The sequence below is a fragment of the Aquarana catesbeiana genome, linkage group LG09 (assembly GCF_042186555.1).
Source record: "Aquarana catesbeiana isolate 2022-GZ linkage group LG09, ASM4218655v1, whole genome shotgun sequence".
In the NCBI taxonomy this organism is placed as follows: Eukaryota; Metazoa; Chordata; class Amphibia; order Anura; family Ranidae; genus Aquarana; species Aquarana catesbeiana.
The window spans coordinates 206,029,524-206,056,885 of NC_133332.1; the positions used below are offsets into that span (position 1 = coordinate 206,029,524).

The following is a 27,362-nucleotide window of genomic DNA, read 5'->3' on the forward strand; positions in this document are numbered from 1 at the left end:
CATACTGGTCACTGGAAGTTCAACATGGCACCTCATGGCACAGAACTCTCTGAGGATCTGGAAAAAAAGTATTGTTGTTCTACATCAGGCATGTCTAAAGTCCGTCCCGCGTTCCGGTTTCCCGCCTGGTAATTTGGACATGTATATCTTTTGTTGCCTCCAACGAATCCCCGATCGCCGGGGGCCACAAAAGATATATATACTGGCTGCCTTGGAGGGGACAGGGAGAGGGCGGGATGAGTGCCATACATACAGAAGAATTTCTTGTTTACACGAACTCTGTAATAGGAAGTCCTGTCTCCTGCACTGCCATTGGACGATTGTTCTGTCCATCACAGGAGGCAGAACTTTGTATTAAAGATGCCGCAGAGAAAACAGATTATCCTGTATGTAATGTGTTGGCACTCACCCCGCTCCCTCCCTATCCTCACCGACGCTGCAGATGGGCATGGATCAGGCTGCACTGATGGCAATGGTGAGTCTGCATTCATGGCAATGGGGGTGCTGCACTCATGGCAACGAGGGTGGGGGTTGCTGAATTCATGCAATGGAGGGGCTGCATTCATGGCAATGGTGGGGCTGCATTCATGACAATGGTGGGGCTTCATTCATGGCAATGGGGGTGTTGCATTCATGGCAATGGGGGTGCTGCATTCATGGAAATGGTGAGGCTGCATTCATGGCAATGAGGGTGCTGCATTCATGGCAATGGTGAGGCTGCTTTTATGGCAATGGTGGGGCTGCATTCATGGCAATGGTGGGGCTGCATTCATGGCAATGGTGGGGCTGCATTCATGGCAATGGTGGGGCTGCATTCATGGCAATGGTGGGGCTGCATTCATGGTAATGGGGGTGCTGCATTCATGGCAATGGTGGGGTTGCATTCATGGCAATGGTGGGGTTGCATTCATGGCAATGGTGGGGATGCATTCATGGCAATGAGGGTGCTGCATTCATGGCAATAGTGAGGCTGCATTCATGGCAATGGTGAGGCTGCATTCATGGCAATGAGGGTGCTGCATTCATGGCAACGGTGAGTCTGCTTTTATGGCAATGGTGAGGCTGCATTCATGGCAATGGTGGGGCTGCGTTCATGGCAATGGTGGGGCTGCGTTCATGGCAATGGTGAGGCTGCGTTCATGGCAATGGTGGGGCTGCATTCATGGCAATGGCGGGGCTGCATTCATGGCACTGGTGGGGCTGCATTCACGGCACTTGTGAGGCTGCATTCATGGTAATGGGGGTGCTGCATTCATGGCAATGGTGGGGTTGCATTCATGGCAATGGTGGGGCTGCATTCATGGCAATGAGGGTGCTGCATTCATGGCAATGAGGGTGATGCATTCATGGCAATGGTGAGGCTGCATTCATGGCAATGAGGGTGCTGCATTCATGGCAACGGTGAGTCTGCTTTTATGGCAATGGTGAGGCTGCATTCATGGCAATGGTGGGGCTACGTTCATGGCAATGGTGGGGCTGCGTTCATGGCAATGGTGAGGCTGCGTTCATGGCAATGGTGTGGCTGCGTTCATGGCAATGGTGGGGCTGCATTCATGGCAATGGTGGGTCTGCATTCACGGCACTGGTGGGGCTGCATTCACGGCACTTGTGAGGCTGCATTCGTGGCACTAGTGAGACTGCAGATGGGCACTGATTAGGCTGCATTGATGGACACTGACCCTTATTTTGCATTACAGTTCTTTTAAAATTTAAAATTCAAGTTTTTTTCCTCAAACTTCCCTCTTAAAGTGAAGGTGCGTGTTATACGCTGATAAATACGGTATATTCAAATAACACGCCCAAGCTTATCTCTTCACCACACATAGCCACAAAGGCAAGATCATTCTTGTTGTAGTGTATTAGTGCTCAGATGAACACAGACTGAATTTTAATGGTTCAAAGAATGTCAGGCCCTCACGCATGTTCACTTCATCAAATCTGGCCCTCTTTGAAAAAAGTTTGGACACCCCTGCTCTACATAAAAATGGCCTAGGCTTTAAGAAGATTGCCAAGACCCTGAAACTGAGCTGCAGCACAGTGGCCAAGACCATACAGCGGTTTAACCACTTCAGCCCTGGAAGATTTTACCCCCTTCCTGACCAGAGCACTTTTTACAATTTGGCACTGCGCTGCTTTAACTGGTAATTGTGCGGTCATGCAATGCTGTACCCAAACCAAATGTGCATACTTTTTTTCCCACAAATAGAGCTTTCTTTTGGTAGTATTTGATCACCTCTGAGGTTTTTATTTTTTGCTCTATAAACAAAAAAAGAACAACAAATTTGAAAAAAAAAAAAAAAATTATTTTACTTTCTGCTATAATACATATCCAAAAAAATATAGATATAAAAAACAAATTTATTTATCAGTTTATTAAAAAAAAAATCCCAATAGGCGTAAATTGATTGGTTTGTGCAAAAGTTATCGCGTCTACAAACTACGGGATCGATTTAGGGACTTTTATTTTTTTTTTTTTTATTGTGTTTACTGGTAATGGCGGAAATTTTTAGCAGGCCTGCGACATTGCGGTGGACAAATCTGACCCCAAATTACACTTTTTGGGGACCAGTGACATTATTACATTGATCAGTGCTATAAAAATGCACTGATCAATGTAAAAATTACACTGGCAGGGAAGGGGGCTACACTAGGGGACAATCAAGGGGTTAAGTGTGTTCCCTCAGCATGTTCTAACTGTAGGGGGGATGGGCTTACTGAAACATGACAGAAACCACTGCTCCCGATCACTGGAGAACAGGGAAATGCCTTTTTTACATAGGCAGTTCCCCGTTCTGCCTCTGTTAGCCACGATCGTAGTCTGCCCGCTAGCCTGCTTTTACAAACTGACGTATAGGTACGTCAGTTTGTGCAGGAGTGCCATTCTGCCAACGTATAACGGCGTAAGCCGGTCAGAAAGTGGTTAACAGGACAGGTTCCACTCAGCACAGGCCTCACCATGGTCAACCAAAGAAGTTGAGTGCACATGCTCAGCGTCATATCCAGAGGTTGTCTTTGGGAAATGGACGTATGAGTGCTGCCAGCATTGCTGTAGAGGTTGAAGGGGTGGGGTAGGGTCAGCCTATCAGTGCTCAGACCATACACTGCACACTGTATCAAATTGGCCTGCATGGCTGTCATCCCAGAAAGAAGCCTCTTCTAAAGAGGATGCACAAGAAAGCCCGCAAACAGTTTGCTGAAGACAAGCAGACTAAGGATATGGATTACTGGAACCATGTCCTGTGGTCTGCTGAGACCAAGATAAACTTATTTGGTTCAGATGGTGTCAAGCGTGTGTGATGGCAACCAGGTGAGGAGTAGGGATGAGTCGAACACCCCCCCAGTTCGGTTCACGGCAGAAAATGCGAACAAACAAAAAATTTGTGCGAACTCGTGAACACTGTTAAAGTCTATGGGACCCGAACATGAAAAATCAAAAGTGCTAATTTTAAAGGCTAATATGCAAGTTATTGTCATAAAAAGTGTTTGGGGACCTGGGTCCTGCCCCAGGTGACATGTATCAATGCAAAAAAAAAGTTTTAAAAACAGCAGTTTTTTCGGGAGCAGTGATTTTAATAATGCTTAAAGTGAAACAACAAAAGTGAAATATTCTTTTAAATATCGTAGAGGTGTCTATAGGATGCCTGTAAAGTGGCACACTTTTACTGTGTTTAGAACAGTCCCTGCACAAAACCCTGCACCCAAATTACAGAAAAAAAGGCGTGGGGCCCCCAGGCCCTATATACTCTGAACAGCAGTATACAGGCGGTCCCCAGGTTACAAACAAGATAGGGACTGTAGGTTTGTTCTTAAGTCGAATCTGTTTCTAATTTGGAACAGGTACATTTTTTAAGTGTAGCTCCAGCCAAAAAATCTATTTTTAAGCTTTTTGGATAACATAGGTAAGGGTTATCACCCCTGTAACATTTGTTTTGCTGTCTGTGCCCCTGTTCAGAAGATTTCACCTCACTTTCTGTCCCAATGACTATTGGATTTTGAAAATGTTGGGTTATTAGGGAAACAAAGATTGGTGATAAAGCATCAGTGGAGACACCTTTTTCCCATATTAACTCTTACAGGAGAGAATTTCCCTTCCTTTTCCTTCCCCTTCACTTCCTGTTGTCTCCCTCCATTTGTAAGTAGGAGTCGTTTGTAAGTCGGATGTTTGAAAATAGGGGACCGCCTGTATATACTATACGGCCGCAGGGCCGATCCTAGGGTCACAGGCGCCTGGGTGCAGAAATATTTCTGGCGCCCCCACATGGGCGTGGTCATTTTAGTAACTCCTCCCCTTTACAAATATTTCTATGGCAACGACTCAACCACAGAGATGCTTCACCACAAAGTCTTCATTACCCTGGGATCCTCACAGGTACAATAAACAAAATACAGGAAGAGAACTGCAGACATAGTACAGGAGATGGTCAGAGACCGCAGACATAGTACAGGAGATGGTCAGAGACTGCAGACATAGTACAGGAGATGGTCAGAGACTGCAGACATGGTACAGGAGATGGTCAGAGACTGCAGACATGGTATAGGAGATGGTCAGAGACTGCAGACATGGTACAGGAGATGGTCAGAGACTGCAGACATAATACAGGAGATGGTCAGAGACTGCAGACATGGTACAGGAGATGGTCAGAGACTGCAGACATAGTACAGGAGATGGTCAGAGACTGCAGACATGGTACAGGAGATGGTCAGAGACTGCAGACATAATACAGGAGATGGTCAGAGACTGCAGACATGGTACAGGAGATGATCAGAGACTGCAGACATAATACAGGAGATGGTCAGAGACTGCAGACATGGTACAGGAGATGGTCAGAGACTGCAGACATAGTACAGGAGATGGTCAGAGACTGCAGACATGGTACAGGAGATGGTCAGAGACTGCAGACATAGTACAGGAGATGGTCAGAGACGGCAGACATAGTACAGGAGATGATCAGAGACTGTAGACATAATACAGGAGATGGTCAGAGACTGCAGACATGGTACAGGAGATGGTCAGAGACTGCAGACATAGTACAGGAGATGGTCAGAGACTGCAGACATGGTACAGGAGATGGTCAGAGACTGCAGACATGGTACAGGAGATGGTCAGAGACTGCAGACATAGTACAGGAGATGATCAGAGACTGCAGACATAGTACAGGAGATGGTCAGAGACTGCAGACATAGTACAGGAGATGGTCAGAGACTGCAGACATGGTACAGGAGATGGTCAGAGACTGCAGACATGGTATAGGAGATGGTCAGAGACTGCAGACATGGTACAGGAGATGGTCAGAGACTGCAGACATAATACAGGAGATGGTCAGAGACTGCAGACATGGTACAGGAGATGGTCAGAGACTGCAGACATAGTACAGGAGATGGTCAGAGACTGCAGACATGGTACAGGAGATGGTCAGAGACTGCAGACATAATACAGGAGATGGTCAGAGACTGCAGACATGGTACAGGAGATGATCAGAGACTGCAGACATAATACAGGAGATGGTCAGAGACTGCAGACATGGTACAGGAGATGGTCAGAGACTGCAGACATAGTACAGGAGATGGTCAGAGACTGCAGACATGGTACAGGAGATGGTCAGAGACTGCAGACATAGTACAGGAGATGGTCAGAGACGGCAGACATAGTACAGGAGATGATCAGAGACTGTAGACATAATACAGGAGATGGTCAGAGACTGCAGACATGGTACAGGAGATGGTCAGAGACTGCAGACATAGTACAGGAGATGATCAGAGACTGCAGACATAGTACAGGAGATGGTCAGAGACTGCAGACATAGTACAGGAGATGGTCAGAGACTGCAGACATTATATAGGAGACGGTTAGAGACTGCAGACATGGTACAGGAGATGGTCAGAGACTGCAGACATAATACAGGAGATGGTCCGAGACTACAGACATAGTACAGGAGATGGTCAGAGACTGCAGACATGATATAGGAGACGGTTAGAGACTGCAGACATAATACAGGAGATGATCAGAGACTGCAGACATAGTACAAGAGATGGTCAGAGACTGCAGACATAATACAGGAGATGATCAGAGACTGCAGACATAGTACAGGAGATGGTCAGAGACTGCAGACATGATATAGGAGACAGTTAGAGACTGCAGACATAATGCAGGAGATGATCAGAGACTGCAGACATAGTACAGGAGATAGTCAGAGACTGCAGACATGATATAGGAGATGGTCCGAGACTGCAGACATAATATAGGAGACGGTTAGAGACTGCAGACATACTACAGGAGATGGTCAGAGACTGCAGACATGATATAGGAGACGGTTAGAGACTGCAGACATAATACAGGAGATGATCAGAGACTGCAGACATAGTACAGGAGATGGTCAGAGACTGCAGACATGATATAGGAGACAGTTAGAGACTGCAGACATAATGCAGGAGATGATCAGAGACTGCAGACATAGTACAGGAGATAGTCAGAGACTGCAGACATACTACAGGAGATGATCCGAGACTGCAGACTAAGGATGATCTCCGGCGTGTCCGCAAGCTGCACGTGCCGAGCTTGCCAGGAAGTTGGCAATGTGCTGCGCTAATCACAAGCAATGAGACATTTCCCAATCTCTGCAGCCGCACATTAGGAAATGTCTCACTGCTTGTGATTAGCGCTGTGCAGTGTCGAGTTCCTGGCGGGCTCGGCACGTGCAGCTTGCGAACACGCCGGAGATCATCCTTACTGCAGACATAGTACAGGAGATGGTCCATTAGACCCCTTTCACACTGGAGGCGTTTTTCAGGTGCTTTAGTGTTAAAAATAGCGCCTGGAAAAAGCCTTATCTGCAATCCCAGTGTGAGAGCCCGAATGCTGTCACACTGGAGCAGAGCACTGGCATGACATCCAAAAAATTCCTGCAAGTAGCTTCTTTGAGGCGCCTTAGGAGCGGTGTATACACCGCTCCTAAAGCGCCCTTGCTCATTGAAATCAATGGGCAGTGCCTGCAAAGTGCCTCCGCAGTTGCGCCTTTGAACCCTTTAGTGGGGGTTAAATGTACCTCTAAAGTGACGGTAAAGCGCCACTAAAAGTAGCAGCGCATTACCGCCGATGCCCCTGCACTGTCAGTGTGAAAGGGCTCTTAGTACATCTCATTATACATCACATCTGTAGATGGACTACTTAGGTGCAGGAAGGGACAGGGCCTATGTATCCTATGTAATCTATCATGCCAAAAAACATCTCCTAGCAGGGGCAGCCCAGAGCACATCTAAAGGTGTGCTGGGGATGCCATTCCCACACACAGCACACTGACTCACCTCAGTTCTCTCTCCGTGCAGCCCAAGATAGAGATGGGAGGGGGAGGCATTCCAACTGGAGTTGGTAGAGACAGTGCGGGATCCCAGTGTGAGGAATTCATTCCCGTGTCAGGAAGAGGAGCGCCCCTCCCCCGAGCACTGCCAGGCTGTACGGCTGCCTTACGCTCACACTGGAGTTCTGGATGGACACTCACAAGGAGAGAAGGAGGGAGGGGAGAACTCTGGCTCTTCGGCGCCCCCACCACTGCAGGCGCCTGGGTGCAAAGCACCCTTCGCACCCTGGGTAGGATCGGCCCTGTACGGCCGACCTATATACTCTGTGGAAAATTGGGCCTTAGGTGTTGGTGGTACCAGAACACAGTAAGCCCTCACAGTTACTCTTGGTGGGCTCTAGAACGGCCCCTGCTGTGAAATATAACAAGAATTGTAATTACATGCCCCTGTTAAACAGGGGCAGAAAAATTGGGCCTTTGGTGGTGGTGGTGCCACAACACAGTAAGCCCTCACAGTTACTCTTGGTGGGCGCTGGAACGGGCCCTGCTGTAAAATATTATATCAAGAATTGTAATTACATGCCCCTATTAAACAGGGGCAGAAAAATTGGGCCTTAGGCAGTGGTGCCACAACACTGCAACCCCTCACAGATACTCTTGTTGAGCGCAGGAATGAGCCCTGCTGTTAAATATTTGATCAAAAATTGTAATTACATGCCCCTGTTAAACAGGGGAAGAAAAATTGAGCCTTAGGCAGTGGTGGTGGTGCCCTGAACCAAAAATATTCTTAGAAGCTATCGCCATGATGATTGTGGAGGAATAGGATAGTCACTCAGCATATGCAGTCTTCAAGGGATCCCACATTCATAGAAAAATCAATCGGTTACATCAGCATCAGGTGCTTGGTAGCTAGTGATCCAAGACTGATTCATTTTTATAAATTTGAGCCGATCAATAGAGCCTGAGGACAGGCGCACTCGGATTGGTTACAAAGCCTCCAGCAGCACTGAATGTGCATTCAGAAAGAATGCTGGATGCAGGACAGGTCAGTAGCTCAATTGCATATTGAGCAAGCTCTGGCCAGTGGTCCATCCTCAAGACCCAGTAACCCAGTAGATGTTCTGTTGAAAAGGTCTCCAAGTCCGATCTTGCCCCTAGATATTCCTGCACCATGTAATTCAGACTCTGGCGATGGTTGCTGGAACCGATCAGACCTTGGCGCTGAGGACTGAAGAATTGTCTAAAGGCATCGGCCAGCTGGCCAACTTCTCCACCGCTCTTTCTGTGACTGAACGAAGCCTCAGCAACACGTTGTCCAGCACCAGGAAATTGTAACCTCCCAGGCTCTGGAAATGCATTGCACAAACCTTTCTGCACGGCCTTCCTAAGATGTTTCATCCTCTGCTCCCTCTGCGAAGGCTGGATAAATTTTGCAACCTTACCCTTGTAACGTGGATCAAGAAGGGTTGCCAGCCAGTAATGATCCCTCTCCTTGATACCACGAATCCCAGGGTCCTTTCACAGGCTTTGCAGGATCAGGGTCCTCTGGGTCACTAAGGATCACATGATCCTCAACCACCTCCTCCCAGCCACGTACAACTCCATGGGTTTCTGGGGACTGAAAACGATCCCTTGAAGACTGCTGCTGATGCTGAGTGTTATCCTCCACCTCCATGCTGACACAATCCTCCTCCTCTTCTTCTTCCTCTGTGATCGGCAGGCCCGCAGGAATACTATCTGGATAAAGGGGGCCTTGAGAGGTAAGGAAGTCCATTATTCCACAAAGCGTGTGCTCCAACAAGAAGACAAGAGGGTGGCCTCCTCAAATGGTGACAGGACAGTGCATGCATCCTTGATCAGTAGCCACTGGCATGGCGAAAAAAGCCAAGCTCCCCTGACCCTGTCCTGGTGCCATACTCACACAGGTACTCATTGATGGCCCTCTGCCACATGTGCAGCCGCTGCAGCATTGCCAACGTTGAGTTCCACCTGGTGGGCATGTCACAAATGAGGCGGTTCTTGGGCAGGTTGCATCCTCTTTGAATGTCAGCCAGCCGAGCACTGGCATTATATGACCAGCGGAAATGACCACAGACTTTCCTGGCCTGCGTCAGGAGATCCTGTAAGCTCAGGTACCTGCTCAAGAACCGCTGCACCACCAAATTCAGGATGTGAGCCAAACAGGGAACATGGGTCAAATGTCCCTGTCAGAGGGCAGAGAGGAGGCTGGTGCCATTGTCGCATACAACCATTCCTGGCTGAAGCTGGCGTGGAATCAACCACCTCTGAGCCTGCCCCTGCAGAGCTGCCAGAATCTCTGCCCCAGTGTGGCTCCTGTCCCCTAAGCAGACCAACTCAAGCACCGCATGGGATCGTTTTGCCTGAGTGCTTGCGTAGCCCCATGAACGCCTATGGAGCACCACTGGTTCCGAGAACAAATCTGCAGAGGAAGGGGCCATAGAGGAAGAAGAAGAGGAGGGGATGGAGGAAAGAGCTGTGGCAGAAACTACTAGCATTTTGGAGGCGTGGTGGATGAACAAGCTTCAACAATACTGAACCCTGTCTTGCATCCTTCCCAGCTGCCCAGTGCACCATGAAAAAAAGGTAAAGTCCCTGTCCATGTCTGCTGGACCATGAGTCAGCAGTAATTTGCACCTTACTGCTGAACGCCCTGTCCAACAAGGCCAAGACATTGCCTTCCTCATGCTGGTAGAGAGCCGGAATGGCCTTCTGTGAAAAGAAATGGCGTTTGGGAACCTGCCACTGAGGTACCGCACATTCCACAAATTCATGAAAGGGGGCAGAGTCTACCAGCTGAAAAGGCAACAGTTGCAGTGCTAGCAATTTGGCCAAGCTAGCATTCAGACGCTGAGCATGTGGATGGCTTGGACCGAATTTCTTTTGACGGTTTAGCAACTGAGGTAGGGAAATTTGTCTTCTAAAATCGGGTGTTGGTGTACCGCTAGCAGATTGGCCGCAAGTACTTGGGACACCTATTTCTATACCTTCATTCCTCTCAGTGCAGGTTTCTGAGAGGACTGGAGGTATAGTGGGGTTGGAGATCCCAGCTGATGAGGAGCAAGGAGAGGTCCGCCTTGTTCTTTGATGTGGGTCTTTTAAGTGCTGTTGCCAATGGACTGCATGGGAGGTCGTCATATGTCTGGTCAAGCATGTGGTGCCCAAGCGGCTGCTGTTTTGGCCACGCTTGATACGCTTCAGACATATGTTGCAAACAGCAACGGTGCGATCTGCTGCACACGTGTCAAAAAATGCCCACACCAAAGAACTTTTCAAAATATGCCGGGAGTCAGCAGCGCCCTGCATCTGCTTAGCTCTGCGGTGTGATGCAATAGGGTGGCTGCCCTTAAGCTGCCCCCTGGAGGGCATCCTGCCTCGTTGGAAATGTGCCTCCTCCTCCTCTCTTCTATCAGGCACCCAAGTAGAGTCAGTGACCTCATCATCCCCTCCCTCCTCGTCACTGGAGCAAACTTGGCAGTATGCCAAGGGTACATGACTGCCAGTTTCATGACCTTCTTGGGCACCCCCTCTCTCTAGGCTCACATTACTCCCTTCCTCAAGCTGAGTACCATCATCGGAGCCTTCAAATCGCTGTGCATCCTCCTGCAGCATGTACCCGACACTGTGGTTGAACAGTTCGGGGACTCCTCCGTGCATGATTGTGGTGCTAGGGAAGGAGTGACTGTTGACATGGAGCCAATGGAATAGGCCGCTTTGGCAGCTGCATTGGCAGGCAAGCTACTCTGAGCCTGGGTGACAGAGGTTGAGGAGGATGAGGACGGCTTTGTTATCCATTCCACCAACCTTTCTGCAATTTGTGGCTCAGTAACACGGCCAGCGGCAGAAAAAAAGGACAAGCGTGCCCACGACCACGTGCTGAGGATGCACCGTGTCCACGACCAGCACTGTCGACTGTAAACAGAGCCTGCTTCCCCTCTTTTAGTGGCCTGTGAGCATCGGCCTCTCCTTGGTGGCCTTCCGGACATGCTGTAAATTTTGTTTAGCAAAACCACACTACACTGTATGATGTACTGTGTACACCACCAGAAAAGTAGTAGCAACTGCACTAGGAGCGAACGGTATTGTGTACACCACCAGAAGTCTAATAGCAACTATGGGTGCACTGTATGTATTGTGTACTGTGTACACTACCAGAAAAGTAGTAGCAACTGCACTATGGGTGCACAGTACTGTGTACACCAACAGAAGTGTAATAACAACTATGGGTGCACTGTATGTATTGTGTACACCACCAGAAAAGTAGTAGCAACTGCACTAGGGGTGCACAGTATTGTGTACACCACCAGAATTTATGATTTCTTGGCCATTTTTTAGAGAGCATGAATGATAACACAAAAACCATTTCACTCATGGTTAGTGTTTGGCTGAACCCATTTATTATCAATCAACTGTGTTTACTCTTTTTAAATCATAATTACAACAGAAACGACCCAAATGTCCCTGATCAAAAGTTTACAAACCCTGGTGATTTGGGCCTGATAACATGCTAACAAGTTAATACAAAGGGGTTTGAATAGCTATTAACCACTAAGCCACCGCCCACCGTCATATGACGGCGGGACGAGGCTTCTGTTGTTCTGGGTGGACGTCATATGACGTAAACCCCGTCCCGAGCCACCCGGCGGCGCGCGTGCCCGCTGCATCGCTCGGGACCCGGTGCGCGTGCCCGGCGGCTGCGATGTCCCCCGGGCACCCGCGATTGCCGGGTAACAGAGCAGGACCGTGGATCTGTGTATGTAAACACAGATCCACGTCCTGTCAGAGAGGAGAGGAGACCGATGGTGTGTCCTTTGTACATAGGGACACCGATCGGTCTCCTCTCCTAGTGAGTCCCCTCCTACCACAGTTAGAATCACCTCCCTAGGTCATACATTAACCCCTCAATCACCCCCTAGTGTGAACCCCTTCCCTGCCAGTCACATTTACACAGTAATCAATGCATTTTTATAGCACGGATCGCTGTATAAATGTGAATGGTCCCAAAAATGTGTCAAAAGTGTCCGATATGTCCGCTGCAATATCGCAGTCACAATAAAAATCGTAGATCGCCGCCATTACTAGTAAAAAATAAATAAATAAATAAAAATGCTATAAACCTATCCCCTATTTTGTAGACGCTATAACTTTTGCGCAAACCAATCAATATACGCTTATCATGATTTTTTTTTACCAAAAATATGTAGAAGAATACATATTGGCCTAAACTGAGGAAAAAATTTGTTAAATAAAAAAAAAAATTGGATATTTATTATAGCAAAAAGTAAAAAATATTGTGTTTTTTCAAAATTGTCCCTCTTCTTTTGTTTATAGCGCAAAAAATAAAAACCACAGAGGTGATCAAATACCACCAAAAGAAAGCTCTATTTGTGGGGAAAAAATGATAAAAATGTCATTAGGGTGCAGTGTAACATGACCGCGCAATTGTCATTCAAAGTGTGACAGCGCTGAAAACTGAAAAATGGCTTGGGCAGGAAGGGGGTGAAAGTGCCCTGTATTGAGGTGGTTAAAGGTAACCATCCTCCCCTGTGATCTGTTTGCTTGTAATTAGTGTGTGTGTGTTTAAAAGGTCAATGAGTTTCTGGACTCCTGACAGACCCTTGTATCTTTCATCCAGTGCTGCACTGATGTTTCTGGATTCTGAGTCATGGGGAAAGTAAAAGAATTGCCAAAGGATCTGCGGGAAAAGGTGGTTGAACTACTGTATATAAAACAGGAAAGGGATATAAAAAGATATCCAAGGAATTAAGAATGCCAATCAGCAGTGTTCAAACTCTAATCAAGAAGTGGAAAATTAGGGGTTCTGTTGAAACCAAACCATGGTCAGGTAGGCCAACTAAAATTTTAACCACAACTGCCAGGAAAATTATTCAGGATGCAAAGAAAAACCCACAAATAACTTCAGGTGAAATACAGGGCTCTCTGAAAACAAGTGGTATAGCTGTTTCAAGATACACAATGAGGAGGCACTTGAAGAAAGATGGGCTGCATGGTCGAGTCACCAGAAGAAAATTATCCCACTTACAATACACCAAACAGCAGAGAGACAAGCCTCAAACCTTCTGGCACAAATTCATTTGGAGTGATAAGACCAAAATTGAGCTTTGTGGCCATAACCATAAACGCTTCGGAGAGGAGTCAACAAGGCCTATGATGAAAGGTACGGAGGTGGCTCACTGATGTTTTGGAGATGTATGAGCTACAAAGGCACAGGAAATTTGGTAAAAATTTTTGGCAAGATGAATGCAGTATGTTATCAAAAAATACTGGAGGAATATTTGCATTCATCAGCCAGGAAGTACGCATGGGACGTACTTGGACATTCCAACATGACAATGATCCAAAACACAAGGGCAAGTCGACCTGTCATTGGCTACAGCAGAATAAAGTGAAGGTTCTGGAGTGGCCATCTCAGTCTCCTGACCTCAATATCATTGAGCCACTCTGGGTAGATCTCAAACGTGCAGTTCATGCAAGACAGCCCAAGAATTTACAGGAACTGGAGGCTTTTTGCCAAGAGGAATGGCCAGCTTTACCATCTGAGAAATTAAAGAGCCGCATCCACAAATACCACAAAAGACAAGCTGTCATTGATGTTAAAGGGGGCAATACAGGGTATTAAAGCGGTTGTATACCTTTTTTTTTAACTTTTACTTACAGGTAAGCCTATAATAAGGCTTACCTGTAGGTAAAAAAAATATCTCCTAAACCTGTACGGTTTAGGAGATATTCCCCTCGCAATGAGCCGCTGACTGCAGCGGTGCAGGCGGACAGGGGATTCTCGGCTGAAAGCCCGGCAGCCTCCGGACTTTGCCGGAAAAAAGTCTCCCGCACGCATGCGCGGGAGTGACATCGCGGCTCCGGCCACTCATAGCGCCGGAGCTGCGATACCCGGAAGGCACGCTGAGGGGAAATGTCAGCTCCCTCGGCGTGGACCGGGTGAGATGTCGGCACCTCGTTCTAAGGTAAGTATCTCATAATAAGCTAGTATGCGGTGCATACTAGCTCATTATGCCTTTTCCCTTACAGGTGTAGGGAAAAAAAAAAAAAAGACAGCGGGTTTACTACCGCTTTAAGAACTGGGGTATATAAATTTTTGATCAGGGTAATTTGGGTAGTTTCTGTTGCCGTTATGATTTAAAATGAGTAAACACAGTTGACTGATAATAAATGGCTTCAGCCAAACACTAACCATGAATGAAAGAAAAAAGTTTGTGTCATTGTTCATATTCTCTAAAAAATGGCCAAGAAATCATAAATTCTGCCGGGATATGTAAACTTATGAGAACAACTGTATATATAATCCTATATGGTGTTTTTCCTTCTTTCTTCCCTTTCTTTTTGGGGACAGCCGTTTATTACTCATTGCTTTTATCTAGATTTTTGTTGAATGAAATAAAGATTTGTATATTTTTTTAATATTTGTTAATGCATGTATTTGTCCATTAAAGTGGTATTTAAGTCCCACTACACATTCTTTGCATTCAGGCCATACTCACAGTAGCAGAAGGTGTTTTGGGGTGCAATTCCACATATACCCATGGCATGTGTGAGAAATATCTCATTAACGTGACAACTATTAATATATTGTAACGATCTGGGGTGATTATGCTCAAGTGGTGTATGCGTTTTCAGGAATATTGGTCAGTCCAGACTGTATTTTCTAAGGGCGTGGCAGTCCAATTTTATTTAAATGAAACAAACTTCACAGAAAGTCTTCCCTCGCAGGGGGTTCCACCATCATTGTATAACAGAAAAACTTTAGCCTCCCGGCTCACTCACTTTTACATAGGCAAACTCCCTCTTGGAGCTTACTTGCTCATCTGCGTGCTGCTTGGTCGCGGGTCACACCTGCCTCCTGCAGACATACATGCTTATAAGGCGTACACACGGTCGGACTTTGTTCGGACATTCCGACAACAAAATCCATGGATTTTTTCCGACGGATGTTGGCTCAAACTTGTCTTGCATACACAGGGTCACACAAAGTTGTCGGAAAATCCGATCGTTCTGAACGCGGTGACGTAAAACACGTACGTCGGGACTATAAATGGGGCAGTGGCCAATAGCTTTCATCTCTTTATTTATTCTGAGCATGCGTGGCACTTTGTCCGTCGGATTTGTGTACACACGATCGGAATTTCCGACAACGGATTTTGTTGTTGGAAAATTTTATCTCCTGCTCTCCAACTTTGTATATCGGAAAATCCGATGGAAAATGTCCGATGGAGCCCACACACGGTCGGAATTTCCGACAACACGCTCTGATCGGACATTTTCCATCGGAAAATCCGACCGTGTGTATGGGCCATTAGACTCCTAGAGACCGCCTGTCTCTCGTGGAGCCATCTCCACCTGAAAGCCCTCCCGACTCCTACACCAGGCCACCTGCCTGTAGGGTGGACTGGTTCCCAAGTGTGAGTCCTGAGCTCTCTTCCTGAGGGGAATATAAACCCAGCCCACAAGTGTGGGCTGGGTTTATATATAAACCCAGGGTTTATAAACCCTGGGTATATACACATATATATACACACACACACACATACATATACACACATACACACACACACACATATACATATGCACATACATACTATTTTTTTTTTGTCATTTTCCAAAAACATATGGCAAAAAATAAAATCTTTCATGGACTCAACATACCTCTCAGCAAATACCTTGCTGTCCACTTTCCAAAAAAGAGGTCATTTTGGGGGTGTTTGTACTGCCCTGGCATTTTAGCACCTCAAGAAATGTGATAGGCAGTTAGAAAGTAAAAGCTGCATATATTCCAGTATATATACCATAGTTTGCAGATGCTATAACTTTAACACAAAGCAATTAATATACATCTATTGGGATTTTTATGTTTACCAAAGATACATAGCAGAATACATTTTGTCCTAACTTTATGAAGAAATTAGATTTTATTGTATATGTTTTATAACAGAAAGTAGTTTTTTTTTTTTTTTCAAAATTTTCACTCTCTTTTATTTGATAAACACAAACAATTAAAAATCCAGTGGTGATTAAACACCACCAAAATAATTGTCATTTGTGTACAGTGTTGCATGACTGCGCAATTGCCAGTTAAAGTAGCGTAGTGCCGAATAGCATGAAGGAGGTAAAACCTGCTGGAGCTCAAGTTATTATTATAAAATCTTCATTTCTTATTTTTTTAGGGTGGACTTTAAAGTTTAGTGTCACTATACTGAATAAACTTACTGGGGCACTCACAGGACTTTTCGCAAGAAAGTAAAATGTACAGTATATATTTTTTAAACCAGCAATGACATTCCCTGACCATTTTGACATTTTCTAGACACAAAATTCCCGATCGGAAATTAAAAGGAAAAAAAAAAAAAAATCATATTTACAGGATGCACAGCCCGCCTCTTACTGACAAATATAATAAGCATCATTCAGCTCTTGCCTTCCTCTAGGAAACGTGCAGCTTCATCATTTGATATATGCTGTAGGTCAGCAAAGTGATAAGGAAGAATTTCACTGTGTCGGCTTAATTGGGACTCTGATTGCAGCAGGAAGATGCGACATAACTGCATGGGATGATCTCCCAGCCCAAGTCCATAAAAAGATAGGTAAAATCAGAGGATGCACACAGATCAGTGGCTTCACTTAGAGCAGATGTGAACCACCCTCACTCCAGTTTACAGTACAAACATCACAAGTTCTGACACTGGTGCAGAATTCATTTTCAAGAAAAGCACTCAGCTGGCTTTCACTTAGAACAAGACGCTGTGATTAAAACTCGCTCGCCGTGGATTGAAGACTGATTGCTGTCATTCACCCACAGCTGACAATGAGTTGCCAGCAGAATCTGAACAGAAAAGAAAAACGTTTTACCCTTTAGCCGGGATTCTATTTAATGCACATTTTCCTGGAGGATGACGTACTCCTCCAGATGGGCCTGAATGGGGGTTTCAGACAAAACTCAGCAGACTTATAATTTCACATCTCAAGATTCTTACCTTCTACACCCGCTTTGAAAAAAAAAAGTCTTGAAGCACCAGAATGCTCTAAAATGAAAAACTCAGATAACAATATAGTGGCTGATTATATATTGTTTGCATTTTAATCAGCCTAATTTAGCAATTATATGCAATGTAGTCATAGCCTACTGTGCATATATGCCCTCTTCCACAACATGCATATGCATCCCTCTACCAGCCTGGCATGGATCTATGGCACAGCCAGTACTTCTTTCTGTCCAGAAGAGGGAGCTAGAAATGGTTGCTCTCAATGGCTTCAAGCTAAAGCATTACGCAAATACACTAAATACACCTTCATCCACTAAAGGGAGCTTAATACATTTTTAATGAGTATATATTATGATCTTTCTAGTAACTTTAACCTAAAAGTGGCTTTTGAAATTATTAACTGGAATCAATTATCTGTTGTTGGGTATCATGTTTGAAATGACACATTTGCTGCCCCTGTGTTCAAAATACAGATTGCTAGACATTCCATTTGGTGTACATCAGATACTACAGTTAGCAATCTATGATAACTATTGTTGAGGCGGACAATCTTACAATTTTTTTTTTCCATTTTGGATAGAATAGCAGAGAGTCAGAATATGTCTATTTTTTTTATTGCAGAGACAATCTCACTTTCCCTGTGGTCACTAGGACAGGAAGTGAGGGAAAATCTGCCCAAGGGGGCACAGACAGCAATAAATGTTACACCATTTTTATGCAAGTTATGCAATTTCCAGCGTTTTTATTGTGACAAGAATATTTTGAATAAAAATAATTTATTGTGCTATCTGAGTGTTTCTTTTTTATAGGAACATACAACCGGGAGGATTACATTTAGATGCAGAAGATTGGTTGTGCTTTCAGCTTGCTGAGATTATTAAATGTGGTTTGTTCTCCACAGATGCAGTAAAGTCTTGGATTTCGTCAAGTGTACATCTTGATTATCTGGTGGAGGTAGTGATTTATCACAACTTGCGCATTTGTATTGGTTATAATTGGCCTACATACATATTTTACATATCTTGACCTCCTTTATTATTTGAGGTCAATACATCTAGTGAGTGGCAGCCATGAATATATGTGAAGGAGGGACCATCTTTAAGAATTAGAAATATGAAAGAGAAGTTCCAGTCTTAGCTCTACAACTTTGTTGTACAAAAGAAGAAGGTACAAACATTCTGCCACTACCCTACTCCAATTAATAAAAGCCAAAAATATTTTTTGTCTGGAGTCAGGTTGTAAATATTCTGGTGTTTTAGGAATGAAGCGGAATCCAAGCTGCTTTTTGTTCCCACTTACCAATGTCATTACGCCTGCAATGTAATCAGTGCAGGACCAGTGGCTATGTCATCAAGATGGCACATGGCTGCTGTAAGTGTTCGCTTACATTCCAGTGCTGGAGAGCAGAGGATTTGGCCACTATGTGTTAGCACTAGATTCCTTATCCGCAAAGGGCGTTTTGAATTTTGTTTACTTAAACGCCCAGAGTTAGGTCCTCACATGCTTCAGTAATGTCATTCTTTCAGTTGTGGGAGCTTATTTCTTTCATTTCACTCTGCACAGATTCTATCAAACATACACAAATGTCACCCCCTCCTGTATATCAGCTGCCACATTTTTACACAGATCTGCATGCGATTGCTCCAAACCAACCAGGAGCTGAGAGATGCATGTAGGGAAATAGCTCCAAATTGCATACAGTCTGTGTGATTTTGAGAAAGATGCTGGCACCCCGTAGCATTGTAATGCAAACAAACACAGTGTAGCCGTGCAACGATATGAAATTCAAGAGGCAGGCAAATATTAACTGTGCCCATTGTGTATAATCCATAGGGATTAGGGAAGAAGCACTGCCTGCATTTATTGACTGTTTTACCCACTAATTAGAAGGAAAAAAACAAGAGTAACTCATTTACTGCAGATATTATTTATTTTGTATTCCAGGCAGTGCTGAGCCGCAATGCCCAACCAAACCCTCGACAGGCAGGAAAGAGCCTTTATGGACGCAAAGTATATGGGGGAGGGGGAAGGGCCGGAAACCTTCAATCACATTAATGCATTAAGATAAAGTGCTGCAGAGAGGAAACAATGAGAGCACGCTGTAAGTGTACCCTAAAGACTATGCATCGACTCTGTTCTGGTCACTGAGGATATTGTGATACGCAAGCTGCAGAAACAAAATGGCAAAGTATATCAGAGTTACACAGATAAAAGGTTACACTGTAAGGGCTCATTCACATCCTTGCATTTTGGTAATGGCGGTTTACCTCAATGCACCTCAACACACATAACATGCGTTGCTGTGCCATTCATTTTGAGGTTGCTGAGCACCATTACACATGGCAACACACATTCGTGTGTGTGTCATTAGAAAGACAGGTCATGTCTGATTTTACATGTTCTTGGTGCATTGGCAGCCCATTATTTTCAATGGGCTGCCATGATGTAACACATATTAAGGCACGAAATAAGGTTCATTAACGCCACAAAAATGTAAATGGGCTCTAAAGGATATTAGTTCACAGGAGCAATACACTTTAGCACCTGGCTGCAACCGTGTGATCTACATTTGCATAGAAAAGCTATACACAGAAACAAGGATGCTAAAATAGCAGCAAACTCAGAGAAGCTTATTTATATCAAGTAGATCTTTAAACAAAAAATTGACATCCAGACTTTAAGAAAATGTATATTATGGTAACAGGGAGTAGTCTGCACAAGCTAAGCTGCCTCTTGTTTGATGGCACCAAGGGAGTATCTGAGAAGACGCAGCTTCTAGTACCTGCAGGCAAACGGTCAAGGAGCAGACAATATATAGCGCTGCCGTTAATTTCCTCAACAGACGGGGCAGCTTCAGTCATGTGATAGCGGCAGGTAACAAGAGCATTTTACAGTGGAGCAGGAAAGCCTCCAGCAAAGATATATCAGTGCAATCAGGCATCTGACCCCTCTACTAGTCAGGCAGAAACGTGTCTAGAACAAGACTAGCTTAGCAAGAACAGATCAGACATGGTACACCAGAGACTGCAGATCTGCCATTGTTAAGAAAATCAAAAATTGAAAGAAACCTTTTCCTCAGTTTTCTACAATGGTAAATGCCAGCATTTTTGGGTATTCAATTCCAACAATGGCTGATCTGCCTATACCTTTCAGCAAGCTGGTCCAACTCCTCAATGCTGCTGGGGAATACAATCTCTTCCCATGTTGCACATCCCTGTATGACTCCTGGCAGCTTCCCAGGTAAGTAGGCCACACATATCACAATCTGAATGCTTAAACTCTATACAATCTTTTAGATGTACCAGCAATCATGTGCTGCTAGAACTACCTCCATGATTTATTCTATCTATCTATAGCTAATCAGGCACGTCCTTATGCTATAAAGGAGACAGCCTTTTTACCAGACAGGTGAAGGACTCTCTCCAACACAACCTCCAATGGCAGTAATACCTGGTGGGAGTTCTGATCTTTCTCTATCAAAAACTAAAAAGAAAATTGATTATAGATGAACTTTAAGGCCTCATTTACACATGCACTGGCATCCGCACACTGTGCATGGGCCATTGTTTATGTAGCTGGAGCTGCTAGGTGCTGCATGCAGAGAGCCAGGCCCAGACTGGAGATAGGGCACACTGGGCATTTGCCCAGAAGGCCAGGGCCCCATGTCCTAACAATAGCTGGCTAATACACGGGAGGACCGACTCCATGGACATCCGGTCACCAACCGCCCCCGCAAACACCCCCCCTGACCCCCCCCCCCCCCGAGAGCTGCTAAGTCTAAAATGCCCAGGCCTATTTTTGTCCTGGTCCAGGCCTGCAGATAGTCCATGATGTGCGACTACTGGGACACAGCAGAGGCACAGACACAGCCACTTGTCCCAATTTGACAGGCATGTGGGTGTGAATAAAGGGCCATGAATACATACTATCTGCACTTAGGACTGCTCACCTGCACCCCCACGCCTATCAAATAAATTAGGGCAAGCAACTGTGTCCGTGAACCCGCTTCACCCCAATAGACTTACATGGGCAGGCCTTATGCCGCGTACACACGGTCGGACTTTTCAGCTACAAAAGTCCGACAGCCTGTCCGACAGACTTCCGGCGGACTTTCGGCGGACTTGCGGCAGACTTTCTAACGAACGGACTTGCCTACACACGACCACACAAACGTCCGACGGATTCGTACGTGATGACGTACAACGGACTAAAATAAGGAAGTTCATAGCCAGTAGCCAATAGCTGCCCTAGCGTGGGTTTTTGTCCGTCGGACTAGCACACAGACGAGCGGATTTCGGGTCCGTCGTAGTTACGACGTAAAGATTTGAAGCATGTTTCAAATCTAAAGTCCGTCGGATTTGAGGCTAAAAAAGTCAGTTGAAAGTCCGGAGAAGCCCACACACGATCGGATTACCAGCCAGCTTTAGTCCGTCAGCGTCCGTTGGACTTTTGTAGACGAAAAGTCCGACCGTGTGTACGCGGCATTACAGTGTATAGGCCTCAGTGCCAATGTAAATGAGGGCTATTGGTCAGGAACATTTTGAAATTTTTTCTTCATTTAGGGCACCAAAATCCTTTGCAGAGAACAGACAGAGCAGAAAGCCTACATATGATTTATAGGAAATGAGGACGACCTCTAATCAAGAGATGTCGACCTTCAGTCCTAATCCTTTAGATGACAGCTATATATGTGAAAACAAATTTCAAGGATTTGTACATTGCTGAGTATTTTTAAGAAGATACTATTCAAAGGTAGATATGTTCGGACCTATACAATAGGAAATTATACAAGATTCATTGTACAACATTGTAATACCCCATAGGAAGTAGATTTTATATAAAAGTGGTTAGATGAAGGAATGGTGATTGGTTGCTCTACAATGTGCACTGCTTTGTAAATGTAACAAGGACAGAATCTATACGGAAGAGCTGACTCCACTGGGAAAATATTACCCCTGGAGGGTGCGTGAACGGTTGTCTATTCCATAGACAATGGTAGAATATAGGTCACACAGGTGCAAAATGTCCTTGAATTGGAACTGTGCAGAACAAGAAAAGTGGCTGACCGAGCCCGTTATTCAATTTTTCTCCAGCATAGAAGCCATCTTCGTGTATAACAGAGGAGTGCAGCCAGAACCACACATATTCTTAGAAATTCAATATAGCAGCCTTGATGGGACCCAAGGCCCCAACCGAAGGGGCATCTAAAAGTGTCATGAAAATTAAAGGATGATTATTTTGGCACACGCAAGGCACCTGATATCCAAGAGCTAAGATTAGAGCGTTAAAAATATTTTTACCTAAATAAGTCCTCTGTGTGTTCACACATTGCAGAGAGCATCTGCCAGATGAAATTCAATTTGTGGAAACATGTGCGGAGAGCATAATGTGCAGCTCAGCACAGGAACAAAACATACTGTGTGCCATACACTATCCAGCAGGATGCTGTTAAAGGGAAATTCAGGTCTAAGAAGATAAACACATTTTCAAGCAGATACGTATAATGGCTGTTAGCTATGCATTCTACTTTTTTGTGGAGCTGCTTTTTGTTTCTGTTGGTATAAAACATGCTGTTCCATTGGAAGAAACAGATTCCCATGTCCTCAGCCTGAATTTAGTTATTTTATGGGCTCAAATAGTAGCTTTTCAATACTAAGAATCGTCTATTGTGCCCCACCTAGCAAACGCCTTTAAACATGCCTGGGATAAAGCATGATGGTGTGGAAACACTGGAAGAAGTATAAAAAAAATTACAAATATTGAAATAAAAATAAAACCCTACAAATTCAAACTATTTTATAAATCCCTAAGTTTCGCTGCTGCCACCTTTATATAACTAGCACTCCTTAGTTTTATCAGTGAAGTGCATACAATGTTTTTACAAATATATTTAAATTTTAACAACATATCAAACTCAAGTGTCCTGAGTCCACCACACTTAAGTGTGCTCAATAATTCCTCTCCAAAAGTGGAAAAAAGCTTGCTCCAATATCCCATGTGCAGTGCCGTCACTAGGGATGGTGTCACCTGGTGTGGTAAAACATGGTGTCAACCCCCTCCTGTCTATCCTGCCCAGCAGGCAGCGCATGGTCCCAAGGCACACCCCCAAACCGGCCCCTGTATATGATAATATAGGGTGGTATAGGCCAGGTTGAAGACACCTGGGGCTGCTGCGTCCTCACCTCTTTCTCCTTCAGCTGCGGGATCAGCCAAAGTGAAGAAGCCTGTGGGAGGAGTAGAGAAGGCAGCCACACCTCTAGCTCTGCCCACCAACTCCAGCTGCCTTGGGAGATACTGGAGATCTCTGAGGGACAGCTTAAAGAGGAACTGCAGTCTGCTCACATAATTTGTAATAAAAACATTTGCCATTCTGAAGCTTCCCTCCAACCACTTTGCATATTATTCTTTATATACTGTAAATCTGTACTTGCAAAATATGCTGCAGAAATCTTCCTTCGCTAAGTTTGGCTGCAACCATTTTAACTGTGGGCAGCTGAAGTTGCTGCCTGTTCACTTCCTGGATTTACACAGACACACAGAGGCACACCTCCAGCTCTGCAGCTCTCATTGACCCTCTTAGGACTCATCCCCCCTCCCTTGCTGGCAAACTCTCACAAGAGTGAGAGGGAGAGGTGTGCATGATATCATAAGCCTAGGCATGTTACCAGACAAGAAACAGGAAGTGGGCTGTATAAGGTATTTACTGGTAGAAAGAAAATGTTTTACTATCCAAAGTTAAAACAACAAGGGTAGAAGATTTAATAGATGCAAAGTTGAAAAAATGGCTGAAGGTCCGCTTTAACCTGACTGGGGAGTGTTTTAGGCTGCCTCTACCCGCACGGTTGGGTGCCCTGCACGCATCGCTCCGCTGCAGCTCTGCAAGTGCAAACATAATAGTACATAGTGTAGCGGCAGCCCCGGTGTCACCCCTCTGGCAGGTGTCACCCAGTGCGGGCTGCCCCCTGCACCCCCATAGCAATGCCACTGCCCATGTGCCTGTGATCACCGCTCACCAGCACACAGTTTCACTCACCAGATATGTGAATAAATGAACCTCGCGCCAAATAAGTGAAACCTCAACAAAGTATAAAAGCTGCTCCCCAAATCTAGTGGAATACTAGGCAATCTGAAATGTGTGAATAGGGGGCACTCACCAGATAAGGGATAGAGCAGGGAACACACTCAAAGCCATCTGTGAGGATCTGATGAGCTGCTGAAGAGATATGGTGCCTGCCTGGTCCACAGCCAGGGAAATCCAATGGAAACAAAAAAGAATAGCAGCACATCTGGAAGTAAAATCAAAAGAATTTATTGAAAGACCATAAAATCAAGAGAACATGACAAAAATCAATCCAAAAAGGTGCTCAGTGGATGCGTTTCACACAGACGTGCTTACTCATTACTGATCACACCAGACAGCCATGCCTCTCATAACAAGTATTCTTCTACATATTTTTGGTAAAAAAAAAATCGCAATAAGCGTTTATTGATTGCTTTGCGCAAAAGTTATAGCGTTTACAAAATAGGGGATAGTTTTATGGCATTTTTATTAATCATTTTTTTTTACTAGTAATGGTGGTGATCAGCGATTTTTATTGTGACTGCGACATTATGGCGGACATTTTTGACACATTTTTGGGACCACTGTCATTTATACAGCAAACAGTGCTATAAAAATGCACTGATTCCTGTGAAAATGACACTGGCAGTGAAGGGGTTAACCACTAGGGGGCAGGGAGGGGTTAAGTCAGTACTAGGGATGTGTTCTAACTGTAGGGGGGATGGGCTGTGTGTGACACGTCACAGATCTCTGCTCCCGATGACATCAGCATCTCCCCGTTCGTCCTCTCCGTGAGGCGATCGCGGGTATCCCCGCGGCGATCGAGTGCGCGGGACCCGCGACCCGACTCACGGAGCTTGCGGCAAATTCAAAGTAACGTACGGGTACGTTACTTTGTGCAGCCGTGCCATTCTGCCGACGTATATCTACAGGAGCCGGTTGGGAAGCGCTTAAGCAAAAAGATAAAACGAAAAAAGACCAAACATTTTGAAAAAAGAATAAAAAAACTTTCATAGTTTGTTATAAAATTTTGAAAACAGGTAATTTTTCACCTTCATTGATGTGCACTGATGAGGCTGCATTGATGGGCACTGATAGGTGCACTGATAAGGCAGTACTAATGGGCACTGATAGGTGGCACTGATAAGGCGGCACTGATAGGTGACATTGATAGGCATCACTGATGGGCATTGGCGGCACTGGTAGGCATTGATGAGTGGCACTGGTGGGCAAAAGTAGGTGGCACTGTGGGCACTGATAGGTGCACTGGTGGGCACAGATGAGGCAGCCGCAGGTCTCTCTGTGTGAGGGGCCGATGTCCCTCTGACAGAAGCCAGTGAGTAGCTTTTTTTCCCTCACGCTAAAAAAAAAAAAAAAAAACGATTATGGATCTTCTGTTTACATCATGTGATCAGCTGTCACTGGCTGACAGCTGATCTCGTGGTAAGGGGCCGGGAAAGAGAACTCCGATCTGTGATCAGCTGAGTCTCAGACTCAATCACACAGCGTGCCACGTGTGAGCAGCAGGCAGCTCATGCACGGTAAGATGTCTATGTACACCCTCCTGGCAATTAAGGCTCACGCTGTAGCCATCTTTCGGACGGCAAGTAGTTAAAAGCCATAATACACTGTCTCACCCTGCTCTGCACATGCTCAGTTGCGCTCTAGTTTTAGGCACTGCTGAATTTATAGAGGCCGATCTGCTGACAGCCTTAAAGCGGAACTTCAGTCTAAAAATGAAGTCCTGCTAGATCACTTCAAGCTGGCCCATTTTGCAGGTATACAGTAGCTATGTAACACATTAAAAATAAGTGTCTATACTGTTTAAAATCCATAATACACTGTCTCACACTGCACTGCACTGCACATGCTCAGTTGCTCCCAGTTTTAGGCATTTTTATACACTACTGAGTTTGTAGAGGCCTATCTGCTGACAGCCTTAAAGCAAAATTAAACTTTCTATCCTTTACAGCCAAGGAAGCTGCTTCTGTTAAAACTGCAACTGTCATGGTGCAGCACATGTGATCAGTTAAATCAATGGGTTTAGTTCCACAGCAGTTTACTGCTGTTTGGGGGCTCTGGGCTTCAGCAAAATGTCAGCCTCCAGCAAGAAGTAAGTTGTTATGGGTAAAGTTCCGCTTTAAGCCCTCCTGTTCTTTACAGCCAAGAATACTACTTCTGTGTGTCCTGCAACTGCCATGGTGCTGCACATGCGATCAGTTATGACAACACCCATTTGATGGTTTGTTAGTTTGGTTGAGGATACAAGTGTATGTGACAGTTAGCAATCGCGCCATTCCAGGAATGTAACTGTTTTTTTAGGCTGGTAAATTGATGGGTTTAGTTCCGCTTTATGATTTACTGCTGTTTGAGGGGTTCTGGGCTTCAGCAAAATGGCAGTCACCAGTAAGAAGAAATAGAAGCAATGCTGGAGGCATTTTACACCACAAACTCATTTTGGTAGCATAATTATTAATGTGGAATGTATGTTCCTTCCTAAAGAACTTTTATCAAGTTGTGGGTAAAGTTCCGCTTTAACCCCGGAAGATTTTACCCCCTTCCTGACCAGAGCACTTTTTGCGATCCGGCACTGTGTCGCTTTAACTGAAAATTGCACGGTAGTGCGACATTGCACCCAAACAAAATTGACGTCCTTTTTTTCCCACAAATAGAGCTTTCTTTTGGTGGTATTTGATCGCCTCTGCGGTTTTTATTTTTTGCGCTATAAACAAAAAAAGAGCGTAAAAAAAAAAAAAAAACGCAATATTTTTTACTTTTTGCTATAATAAATATCCCCCAAAAATAAACAATTTTTTTCCTCAGTTTAGGCTGATATGTATTCTTCTACATATTTTTGGTAAAAAAAAAAAATCGCAATAAGTGTATATTGATTGGTTTGCACTAAATTTATAGCGTCTACAAACTAGGGGATAGTTTTATGGCATTTTTAATTTCTTTATTAGTAATGGCGCCGAT

At 45.0% G+C, this 27,362-nt stretch overlaps 1 long non-coding RNA gene across 1 annotated transcript in view; it reads right to left on the minus strand.

Annotated features, from left to right (window-relative positions):
- Positions 1–27,362, minus strand: part of LOC141108218 (uncharacterized) — a 753,340-nt gene that overhangs the window by 549,457 nt on the left and 176,521 nt on the right. The window contains exon 2 of the long non-coding RNA XR_012236027.1: positions 24,481–24,612. This is a non-coding gene — a long non-coding RNA (uncharacterized lncRNA). The remainder of the gene's footprint in view (positions 1–24,480; positions 24,613–27,362) is intronic.